Below are 12,229 nucleotides of genomic sequence, written 5' to 3' on the forward strand. Positions count from 1 at the left end.
AAAGTCCGAGAAATTGAATCTACTTTTCAATTTCATCAACATGTTTCGATGCTCGTATGCTCCTATGGGCTCAGGCATCTTCCCCAAGAAGTTAGGTATCTAGCCTCAAATATTGTGAAATCTTTACTGCTTCATAGAGTATATTCACGCACCTCAGACTGGGGATAGGGAGATGGGGCAAATATCTCCTAAAGTCTCACTCCATGAACAGCCTTTGCAACTTGTTCTTGGTAAACTGCCAGCTTGTCCAGCATGTATCACATGGCAAGACACTGTGGGGCATATTATCAAGGGGGTTTATCTCCGCTTTTTTGGCTTTAAAAGCCAAGAAAGCGGAGATAAAATGATCTCCCTATTACCTAGCTGTCGCTAACACCAGTTAGCGACAGCTAGTAGGAGATAGCGACCATCTTGGGCCCCACTTTGCATGTCAGTGATATTTATCACTAATGACATGCAAAGTGGGCGTGCCAAGATGTTAGCGACTGGAAACAGTCGCTAATATCGCTATCTCCTATTACAAACTTTTGGAAATATCTGCGGTAAAAATCGCCGCAGCTCAGCGGTAAATTTTTGTCTCTAACCAAGCAATAGCCTTTATTCAAATGAGTGAATCACATCATTTCTGCTGTAACAAAGTTGTCTATCTTCTATGGAATCCTTTATTTTATTTATTTTTTAAATGGAGCAATTTATGATCCATTAAACTATACAAGTTAGAGGTTGTTGCACAGAGAACTTCCTGAACTAGTAAGTAATTTCCTGGGATTACCCTGTTTGTTCAAGCTTGAAAGCTGTGTTTGAAACCAGGTTTCCTGATTAGACATTGTGTAATTCAGATCTCAGATGGATATCACATTCTTTCACCCTATATCAGCACTCATGACAATTTTATTAGTGACCCAGAAGGCAAGTCTATTGTTTTGTGCCTGCAGGGCCTTTATTGTTGGTATATATTGTTAGCACATCCTGAACTGAATAATTTCAAGGCACTCGCAAATATGATGATCACTGAAAAAGAAGCAGAGGGAAGAACAGTAATTGCCCGGTGACCCACAGTTTGATCAAGCTGGGACGCTTTGATTTAAACCGAGGTCTCTGGGTCAGAACCTTGCTACTAATCTTGCCCTGTGTCAGGTATGAGCTAGGGAAGGTAATCAAAGGGAATTAAAATAATCCTTTGTTTTTTATGATTTGGGACAACACTTCAGAGAACAGGTTTCAGCTAGGGTATCATCACCACAAGAATTTCCCATCGTTGGGCAGGTACAAAGCTGGCAGCAGAAGTGCAAGCTTCACTGCCTCACCGAATAGCGACAGCATGACAGTAGCAAGCAATCTTCCCTCTCTTAGAAAAGGCAGTAAGTGCAATCTTCCATTTCCCACAGAATACATCCAGCAGGCAGAGGTGAACATGCTTTCCTCGCCTACATAACATGAACACTTAAGGTGTGAGTGACATATAGCTTAAAGACGATATCTCTAGAGATGATGGTTAACTCACTGAGCTTAAAGAAGAGAGGTGATGCTTACTAACCCTGGGCGAAGCACTACGCTCCGCTCGCAGAGTTTGCGAAGTTTTTGCAACTTCGCACTACGCGAGCGGCACGTAGCACAGTGCGAACATGCGTAGTGCAGCGTAGCGTAGTGCAGCGCTCATTTTTTGCTTGTTCGCGGTCCTGAACGTCATGTTCGCGACCGCAAGCAAGCAAAATGACATCCCGGCGAGATTCTCAATGCGAGGAGGTCAGGTTTCTCATTGTGAGTGGTTGCGCATGCTCGCGACCGCTCTCGATGAGAAACTACCTGTTCGCGTTGAGAAAGCTGCCGCTCGAGTAATAATCTCCTCGAGCAGCAGAAAACTACAGCTCGCACTGTGCAAGATGCCGTTTTCAATGCCTGCACAGTGCCGGATGCTTGTCCGCACTGTGCAATCATTGAAAACGCATCTTGCACAGTGCGAACATGCTACTACGCAGCTCGTGTAGTGCTACGTGAAGTTCGCGTAGTGCGAAGTGCACTTCGCGTAGCGCTACTTCGCGAACTACGCCCACCCTTACCTCATTGAGAGGAATGTGTAAGAGGGTGAGTAAGCGAATATGTGAGTTCTGACACCATTCTCACTTAGGTTATATTGCACATCAGCACGCTGAAAGTCCTGCTGCTATAACTCGGAGACCTAGGGCTAGATTTATGAAGGTGTTTTTGTCACCCTTGTGCCACTTAAGGGGGCTCAAGGGTGATGCAAACCCAAAGTGAGATTTAACAAGCCACCTTGCGTGGCTTGCTAAATTTGGAGTAACACAAAGCAACGCATATTGCTTTCTTGCGTTACTCTGCCCAGGGAGGCATTTCATGGGGGGAGCATGGGTGTTATCAGAGCTAAACGCGAGGCGCTTGTACCTTCGCCCCACTGCCCAACTTCAGGCACGTGATAGTTCTTTATCGAGAGTCATTCACTGGCTCCTACGGGAACTTTGCATGAATACAAGTCTCCGTACAATACACCTGGATACATTTTGAAGATTGCTGCGTTATATCCATACATAGCTCAACAAAGCATTCAGCCGCCCTGTACCAGAATCGTCACATAGCGTCTGCAGATTCTTACCGCTAGCCGGCATTGTCACGGGTCTAAATACAACCATTCTTTAATCATTTAAATTACTTTGATGCAGAACATCTTGTGTTAATTATCACTACAGCAAGATATCTAGTTCAGCTACTTAAAATTTATCGTGGCTCTTCCTGAAGAAGGTGTTTTTACGCCGAAACGCGCGTAGAAGATTCCATGAATGATAGTATCTTTTAACCACTTGTAAATGGTTCCATCTGAAATTGTTTCAGATTCTGAATATTTTATGAATTATACAAATTTCCAGTGATCTGTAAATGGTTCCATTTGAAATTGTTTTGGGGATTTTTGTCATTAAGTTATTGAATTTTTAATATGTGTAAAAGACCATTATATCATTTTGTACCATATTTTATTTACATTTACTTTCATGTAAGTTCTTGTGATATCTGTTTAATGTTATACTTTATTATTTTTATGTATATCTATGTTATGACTTTTTAACAGTTATATTAATAAACTGATACTATTTTAATAATTTTTGTTGCTGTGTACACTGAGCTTGTGTGGTTATCTTTGCCTTATGTATAGGTTTTTATTTTCGAAAAAGCCCTTTGTTGCCTAGGAATGTTACATATTTGATGGGAGCATCGTTGTTCCCATGCATCCACCCATGGCGTTTTGCACATCCCCAGATTTACCATTATTGGTAGACTTGGAAATGTGTCAAAATGCTATGCCTCCCCAGCTGAGGCGTAAAGAGGAGAACTGTTTTTATTTCTCTCATGTTTTATTCTTTCTATGTGTGCTGCTTTCTGATGCACACAGGAAAATGCCTCTGATGATTGTTTTGTGCACAAAAAAAATCCTGCCTACAATGCAGGCACCCTTGCACCATGACGCAAGAATGCCTGCATTAGCACCAGGCAGCGAAAAGTGCTCCAGCACTAGGAAAGGACAGGAATGCGCCGTATAATCTGAAATCTGGCACATTCCTGCCTCTTCACACAGAGCTGCTCAGAATGGTGGCTTACTGCATGAAAAAATTATGACTATGGGCCCTAGTGTTTGTGTTATTTCTTTAATTTCCCATGTATTGAGAAATTGCAGTAAACTAGTAGGAGCAGCCTCACCACAGCCCAAGTAACTATGCTCTAGACAGGCACACTGGTTTTGAATGTGTGTGCATTGGGCTCTGTATGATACCTGCCTCAGTGCTGCACCTTTTCACACTGTTGAAGGTTTGCAGTAGACATAGCAGTACGCTGCACTCGTGGCTGACATCCATCAGTAATTAAGATACAAAAGGTATTAATTTCCTAATATCGAGACAAGGCAAAACTGGTTTTATGTGGTCATTAAGTGTAGGAGGATTAGGATTCCTCCTCTTGGAATATCGGCTGTCACACACCCGGCAAGGTGTCATAGCTCATCATATGGGCTGCTCCTCGTCAGGTCGGTGCTACAATACCTGATGGGCTCCCTATGAGGGGCTCTTTGGCGGAGATCTTTCATTCCAAATGCCGTTTGGTGCCCTGGGGTGAGGGGCCTATTTAGTGTAGATGAAAGTGTGGATGTGTATAACCTGAAAGAAATTTTAAAACAGGTAAGGAAGTACCAGCGAAGACTACTTTAACCAATGGGTCTCCCACCCTGATTAAAAGAAACAAAGGTGCATGTCTGAGATTATGTCTCAGGTAGTGCGCTCTATTGTGCGGCCAACATGTTTCTCTCCTGGTAGTTAAACAATCTGGTGGCGATTCATCAGGACCTAATCAAATCAAATCTATCTACACGCGGGTGGTTGTAAGGTGTGATCTACCCTTTTAAACCAACCTAGCACATGCTATGTGTAGTACCTGATAGCATATGACCAATCTGGTAAAGGAATAACAACAGTTATTAGAATCAGATGTACCAGTATAAACAAAACTCTCGTGTTCCCTGTGTGACAAGCTCACAGCACACAGTGGTGATGACTAAAAACATTCGTAATGTGAGTGCCATGTGGGTGATTCTCACAAATATTTTATATTGAGGATTACACAGGCGCATCTGGTGGAACACCACCATAGTTGCAGAAGGAATTGATGAACTCACCCTACTTGGGTTTCTCTATCTACTTCATCGATACTCAGCAGAATTTCCTTGTGTGATGCAAGGGTTGTAGATTAAAAGAAACACAAATTAGACAGCATTTCATATAAACTATGTGATTAAGGTGTGTTAAGCAATGCAGCAGTCTTTTAAATTAGTAATAATGTTACTAGGGGTTGACAATAAAATATGGTGAGTAACGGGCTTTGCCGCTTCCACGAACAGACTGGGTATGAGTTGAGTAAGTATTACATTGCTTCAAAATAACAGCACTAGTATTGCTGTAGGTATATCATATCTGGTCTATAAGTAATCTGAAAACAAATTGTTTGCTGGGGTCTGTCAGAGCTGTGGGCGTCTATCGTGATGTTTAGCAGACTAGTTATACAGTGGCTGAGGCTTCCCAACGTATGGGCAAATAATAAAGGTATCTTATCAGTATTATCTACAAGAGCACAGTGTATTGTGCCATAATGTACTCACGTTTTGCAAAGTCCGCAAAAGGCCGGCCAACCTACCCTCTTCTGCCAGGATCGGGAAGTGCCGGGACATCCAGCAGGCTTGTCTAAAAACTGTGAGTCACTGAAGTGGAAGTGGCGGGAACCTTCCGGTCAATTCACATCCTGCACTAGACTGCTACAGCTTTTGCAGAAATATGTGGGGGCCATCTTGGACGATATTTAATATTGGTCATAAATAACCTCAGCACAACAGTCTACAGAAAACCTACGAAATTCTAATCTTAAACAGAAACTTTAGTCTTTGAGGAACTTATGACTTATGTTCTGATTACAGTTCTCAGAACACTGTTAGATTTTGATGTTATAACCGTGTCCTGTACAGTTTAAGAAGAAGCATGGTCACTATTACGACCATCGAATACATTTTTGAAAGGTTAGTTGTTAGAACTTTTATCTTTTCTAAGGAGTGCATTTCTCACTGGGCGTCATCTATATTTGCTGAACAGTTTCTTGAATGCATTTTTGTATTCTTAGGGTCTGGGTCTGGGTCTGGGTCTTCACGGTGTTCTCTTTTTTTCTCTAATTTAGAAAATCTCTTTCAACTATTTGAAGAGAATGTTATCTATCACAGTCATGGAAAAATGCACATTTGTTTCCATTTCACTCGCAAGTTATTCTTTTGGGATCTTTTTTCTAGCACCAGATAATCCACTTGCAGGTTATGGGTTTGGTATTGCTTGTGAAAACTTGGAATTGTAAAATGTTGTTATTAATAGCACGTACGAATTTCTGTCATTGTTTTCACAGCCTTAAGGAAGTCACTGGATGTGAAGAAACGCGTGTCGGTTGTTCTCGTGCACACTGATCAGGACCTTGTAGTACTATGGATGTCCCAGCGCCTACCGATCCCGGCAGAAGAGGGTAGGTCGGCCGGCCTTTTGCAGACTTTGCAAATTTTGAGTACACTATGACACAATACACTGTGCTCTTGTAGATAATATTGATCAGATACCTTTATTATTTGCCCATACATTGGGAAGCTTCAGCCGCTGTATAACTAGTCTGCTCAACATCACGTTAGACGCCCACAGCTCTGATAACCCCGCCGCAAGCAATTTGTTTTCAGATTATTTATAGACCAGATATGTTATTCCAACAGCAATACCAGTGCTGTTATTTTGAAGCAAAGTAATACTAACTCAACTCATACCTAGGTTATTTGTGGTAGCGGCGAAGCCCATTACTCACCATATTTTATTGTCAACCCCTAGTAACATCGTTACTAATTTGAAAGACTCCTGCATTGCTTAACACACCTTAATCACATAGTTTATATGATATGTTCTAATTTCTGTTTCTTTTAATCCACAACCTACCTGAGACATAATCTCAGACATGCGCGCGCCTTTGTTTCTTTCAATCAAGGTGAGAGAGTGCTGGCCGCAAAATGGCTATCATTCTGTGAGGCTCTGCCGGCTGGCCTGCTGAGCTATAATTTATTGAGTGGATTGGGTGGGTGTTGTGCATCCCAAACTGTAGAAACGAGCATCGGAACGGCTCGTGCCTGACTGGTCCGGAGGAGAAGTGCTGCAGACACCTGTAAGCGAGTGATACGAGAGACTATCACCTCCGCGGGGCCGAGGCGCAAAATGGCGGCCCTGTGCGTAGTGGCCTGAGGAATGCCGCTTGCCTGCAGCGTGAGAGCTGCATCGGTGCTACCCGCTGGTCTCCTGCATGCCCGCTGCCTCAGGTGAGCTACCCGGCGCCCACAGTAGGGAGGCATGAGCAGCGGTACCGGAGATCCCCCGGTGTGCTGGCCGTGCACTGCAGGAAACTGGCCCCGTGTGGGAGGATCGCGCCCTGAGATCCGGCTGACTGCTGTGGAGACACTCATTTGGCGTGTAGGAGTCCACCGTCTGGAGGAGGCTGGCGGACAATGATCAAGGAGACCTGACTGGCCCGGAAGATCGCGTGTAGTCCCCCAAGGGGCAATAAATGGCATGCTGTGCCACCAACTGGGAAGGGAGTAACACGTATTGCCTGTGTAGACCCTGCATGACACTCCAGTGTGCATAGGCCTATAGAGAGTGACCAGCCTCCAGTGCACGGCAGGTCCTGCATGTGGAGTGTGGCTGGAGCGGTGGCCCGTGCTGCAGATGACACCTGTGTCTTTCTGGCCCCTCCTTGGAGCGGCATCGGGGGCGCTTGAGGCCCGGTGGGCGGACTGTGGCTGAGCAGAGGTGGAACCACAACACTGAAGGAGTACCCCCCAAAGAGACGGGGCAGAGAAGCCTGTGGGACGGCTGAAAGGACTGTTGGAGTTCCATCCGCACATTACGGTCACCACGGCTTGTAGAGTGCAAGGGATACAATGCACCGGCAAGGTGTGGAGACGCTGATTGGGCTCTGCAAGTGGGGGCACCGCATTGAGAAGTCCTAGCAGATTGACCCCCCAACGAGGAGCATGCTGGATCACCAAGTGTAAAACCAGCGGTGCCAGTATTGATGAGGGCCTCACACGGTGCCAAGCATCGCACGATCCATGAAGACACACAATGACTGACTCACTATGGGCAAGCCGGATGCCAAGCAAACCAAGTTCTCCTTTGAGCAGCGGATGGGTCCCCATGGGGACCCCCGCTGGAGAATGGCCAATTGGAGCCGCCCGGGTCCGCTGCGCACCCGACAGATCCCAATATACGGGAAATGTTTCTGGACCTGAAACAGTCACTCTCCACCATAGACCTTAAAATTGACTTCATGTCTGACCAATTAGATCGGCTCAAATACAAGGTCTCTAACCATAAAGAGCGCCTTACAGAAATTGAGCAGCGTATGTCTGCGCTGGAAGACGAGGGAACGCCATCCGGGAGAAGCTACTCCAGATGGAGAAGGTGTTGGAAGTGATGCGTAGCAAGAATGAAGAGCTTGAGGCGAGATCACGCCGCAACAATCTGCGCATCACGGGAGTCCCAAAGACTACAGCTATTACACAAGTCGAGGATTACGTTGAAGAAATCCTCAGGGCAATATTCGGGGATTTCCTCTCCAAGGTTTGCATCACGGAGCCCACGCACAGGTCCTTGGGGCTGAGACCTCCGCCTGGCACCCCGGCATGACCAATAATAGCACGCCACTGAATTGGAAGGGCCGGGAGACTGTGCTGCGTAAAGCCCCAGATCTCCAGGGTGCTAGGTACCAAGGCAACACAATCTCCTTTTTTCCTGATTTTACCCTGACTGTGCAGGCGGCACAAAGGTAGTTTGTGCCTGTAAAACACATGTTACAGCAACAAGACATCAAGTACTTGTTTCTTTATCCAGCGAAACTTTGCAATTTTCACAAGGGCAAGACAGTATTCTACACTGACCCTAAGATGGCCACCAAGTTTGCTCGTTCCCTACGGCAGTCCGCGCCAGCTGTGGGGGCAAACGGCGGACACACAGAGGAAGCCTTCCTCAACGAGAACGATTGAATTGTTAAACACCAAGATGTAAGCTGGTAAGGTGGCGGTGCTTCTGGCTGCAAGAGACAGATTTTGCAAATCTACTACTCCTGCCTCTGGGCCGAGATGCACAAGCTCACTGGGACTAAGGGGTGGGGGCCTGCCTGGTCCAACTCTGGCTGGGGCAGGGGTGTGACTTCCTTTTCCTGACCTCGATTATACCTGGTCCATCCACCCAGCGATTGCATGCTGGGCTTCCCCGTGCACCTTGTGCCTCCCATAGGGATGAATCCCATGCAAGTTCCTATTGTTGGCCGCTTTAGGCCTTTTTTGTTCTACGGGTTTACATGTCAGCCATATTTGGGGGCTGTAGTGGGTGGCGAGTGGGGTTGTTGTTTTGTCGGGGCATACTTGACGTGCAGCTTGAATCCCATCACTCTTGCTGCTCCCTCCTCTTCTCTATTTTGGACTCCCCCTAACGGGCCCATGGGTGCGCAGAACTGCAAAGCGCAGAGCGACACTGTAATGTTTGGAGATGGGTAAGACCACCGCAGATTTAAATGTGATTAAGGCAGTTACATGGAATGTGTGAGTGCTGAATGACTGTCGGAAGGTGGGACTGGTAGCCGCATATCTCAAGCGTCATGGGGTAGATATTTGCTTTTTACAGGATTACACCTCACTAACCAGAACAGCATGCAGCTCAGGGCAGGGGGGATGGGAGAGAAATTTGTTGCTGGCTACTCTAATTATGCATGGGGCACGGCCATTGTCCTCAGAAAGGGCCTTTCTTGGAAAAAGAGTGCAGCGCTTTATGATCGCAGGGGAGGTATGGGATTGTTGCGGAGATCCTGAGGCAACAAACGGTCAGGTTGATGTCAGTATATGGGCCTAATGTGTACAATCCGCAAGTTGGTGATTCGGGGAAAATGTATTGCCAAACAGGCTGGGGTACTGCGCTCACTCTGGGGGGTTCTCAGGTGCCTGGAAATGGAAATCCGGGAACTGGACCTTGAGTATTTTGACGGCAATAATCTGGAAGTTCTGGGCAGCATTAAGGGAAAGATGACAGAATTTGATGAGGCGGCGCAGCGAGAGACGCACTACCTGAGTAAAGAGGCCTGTGCGCGGCAGTGTGGCAAGGGGGACTGCACTGGGAAAACGCTGATGGCTGTTGAGGAAGCCTTGGGCTAGTGAGTACATTGGCGAACTACGCAGGGAAAATGGGGAGATAGTGGCAGGACAGGAAGGGGTACAAAAGGAGATGCTTGACTTGTACACCTCACTCTACTCTGCACATCAGACAGCGGTACACCAGGATTTGCTTTACCTCTTTGATTCCATTGAGCTGGCCTGGCTGAGTGGCTGACAACGGAAATATATAGATGAGCTCCTTGAGGAGGAGGAGGTTATTGCAGTGATCCGGACCATGCCGAGGAAGAAGGCTCTGGGGTTGGACGGACTCACTGCCTCCTTCTATAAAGAATATGCACAGATTCTGGTCATGTCTGAGGACTCCTTAGAGCGTGGGTCACTCCCACCCTCCCTGCGGGAGGCATTAATCGAGACCATCCTTAAGCCAGACAAGGATCCACTGGTCTGTAACTCTTCTAGACCGCTTTTCATGATCAACCTTGATAATAAGATACTAGCCAAGCTACTGGCATCGCGTCTGCTCCCACTGCTGCCGGCAGTGCTTTGGCCTGAATAGGGTGGGTTTGTGCCCAGACGAAGCACCGCTCACAATTTGCGCACTTTCTTTGCGACTATGCAGATGGTCGATGATACCCTTCCTTCTGCAGCTGTGTTCTTAGATGCAACTAAGGTATTTAATACTCTAGAATGGCCTTACTTGTTTGCTCTTCTCTCCCGCATAGGCATTAGTTCCTTATTTCTTTAAAAAAATCACCTTTTAGTACTCAGCCGCAACTGCCAGACTCAGAGTTAAAGGCCAGGTGTCCCCTGCACTTCCAGTGGCCAATGTGTCATTCTGGTTTCCATGTATGCTGATGATGTGACGCTATATGTGCAACATTCAGCTGAAAACTTGGACCCGCTCATGAGGGAGGTGGTCCGGTTTGGCGGAGTGTCGGGGTCTCCATTAATGGGGGAAAATCTATCAATTTTCCTCTCAGCGCAGCCACTGCCCAATTTCAGTCAGAATTCCCCCTGCAGTGGCCCACCGGCCCGGTGAAATAATTGGCGATCTGGCTTAGTCAGCACCTGGATGAACTTTGGAGCCACAACAATGGTAGGCTTATGGAGTGGCTGGAAAGTCATTTGGGTAGGTGGAAATCGGTTCCCTAGTCCCTTGTGGGCCGTCTGGCCGGTAAACAGACAAAATATTGACTAAAAAATATCGAATGGACATAATATCGAGTCCAAAATATAGGCTGGACAAAATATCGAATGGACAGAATATAGACATCAAAAATATCGTTTTGAAGGTAAGTAATGTAATATTGAATTTTAAAATATAGATAGTCAAAATATCGAAGTACATAATATAGGTTAATAAAAATATCGAAAATGTTATAATGTAATTTAATTAATTAATTTAATGTTGTTTAAAATTTGCGTAATTTAATTCTGTAGCAGGTTGTGGGTTTATAGGGGAATAGGGTGGGAAGTAATTTAATAATAATTAATTAAATATGTAAATGTATTTATTGGTATTTGTTTATAATTAATTGTCAATTAATTTTTATTTTGTAATTAATTAAATGTTAATTGCCAATTAATTTTATTTAATTGATTAATTGATAATTATGTTAATTTAACAAATTTATTTTCTGTAGCCGGTTGTGGGTTTATAGGGGAATAGGGTGGGAAGTAATTTAATTATAATTAATTAAATATGTAAATGTATTTATTGGTATTTGTTTATAATTAATTGTTAATTAATTTTTATTTTGTAATTATTTAAATGTTAATTGCCAATTAATTTTATTTAATTGATTAATTGATAATTATGTTAATTTAACTAATTTATTTTCTGTAGCGGGTTGTGGGTTTATAGGGGAATAGGGTGGGAAGTAATTTAATTATAACTAATTACATATGTTAATTTTTTCCGGGTATTTATTAGATTTTAATTGGTAAGTACATTTTTAATTACTAATTAATTAATTGTTAATTTTTAATTAATTAGTATTAATAGATAACTAATTGTAATGATTAATTTAAATTAGTATTTTTAATTAATTATTTATTATATTATATTACATTGGTAATTACTTTTAATTATTTTTTTTATAGATATTAATATATATATGTTTTTAAATAATATATGAAGTATCTACTTTCCCTACTGTTGCACTCACTGGAGTGGGAATAGTAATTTTTATCCCTACGCTATCCAACCCTTTCCCTACTGTTGCACTCTCTGGAGTGGGAATAGTAATTTTTACCCCTACGCTATCCAACGCTTTCCCTACTGTTGCACTCTCTGGAGTGGGAATAGTAATTTTTACCCCTACGCTATCCAACGCTTTCCCTACTGTTGCACTCTCTGGAGTGGGAATAGTAATTTTTACTCCTACGCTATCCAACGCTTTCCCTACTGTTGCCCTCTCTGGAGTGGGAATAGTAATTTTTACCCTTACGCTATCCAACGCTTTCCCTACTGTTGCACTCTCTGGAGTGGGAATA

This window comes from Lissotriton helveticus, chromosome 2_2, assembly GCF_964261635.1.
Source record: "Lissotriton helveticus chromosome 2_2, aLisHel1.1, whole genome shotgun sequence".
NCBI classification, from domain to species: Eukaryota; Metazoa; Chordata; class Amphibia; order Caudata; family Salamandridae; genus Lissotriton; species Lissotriton helveticus.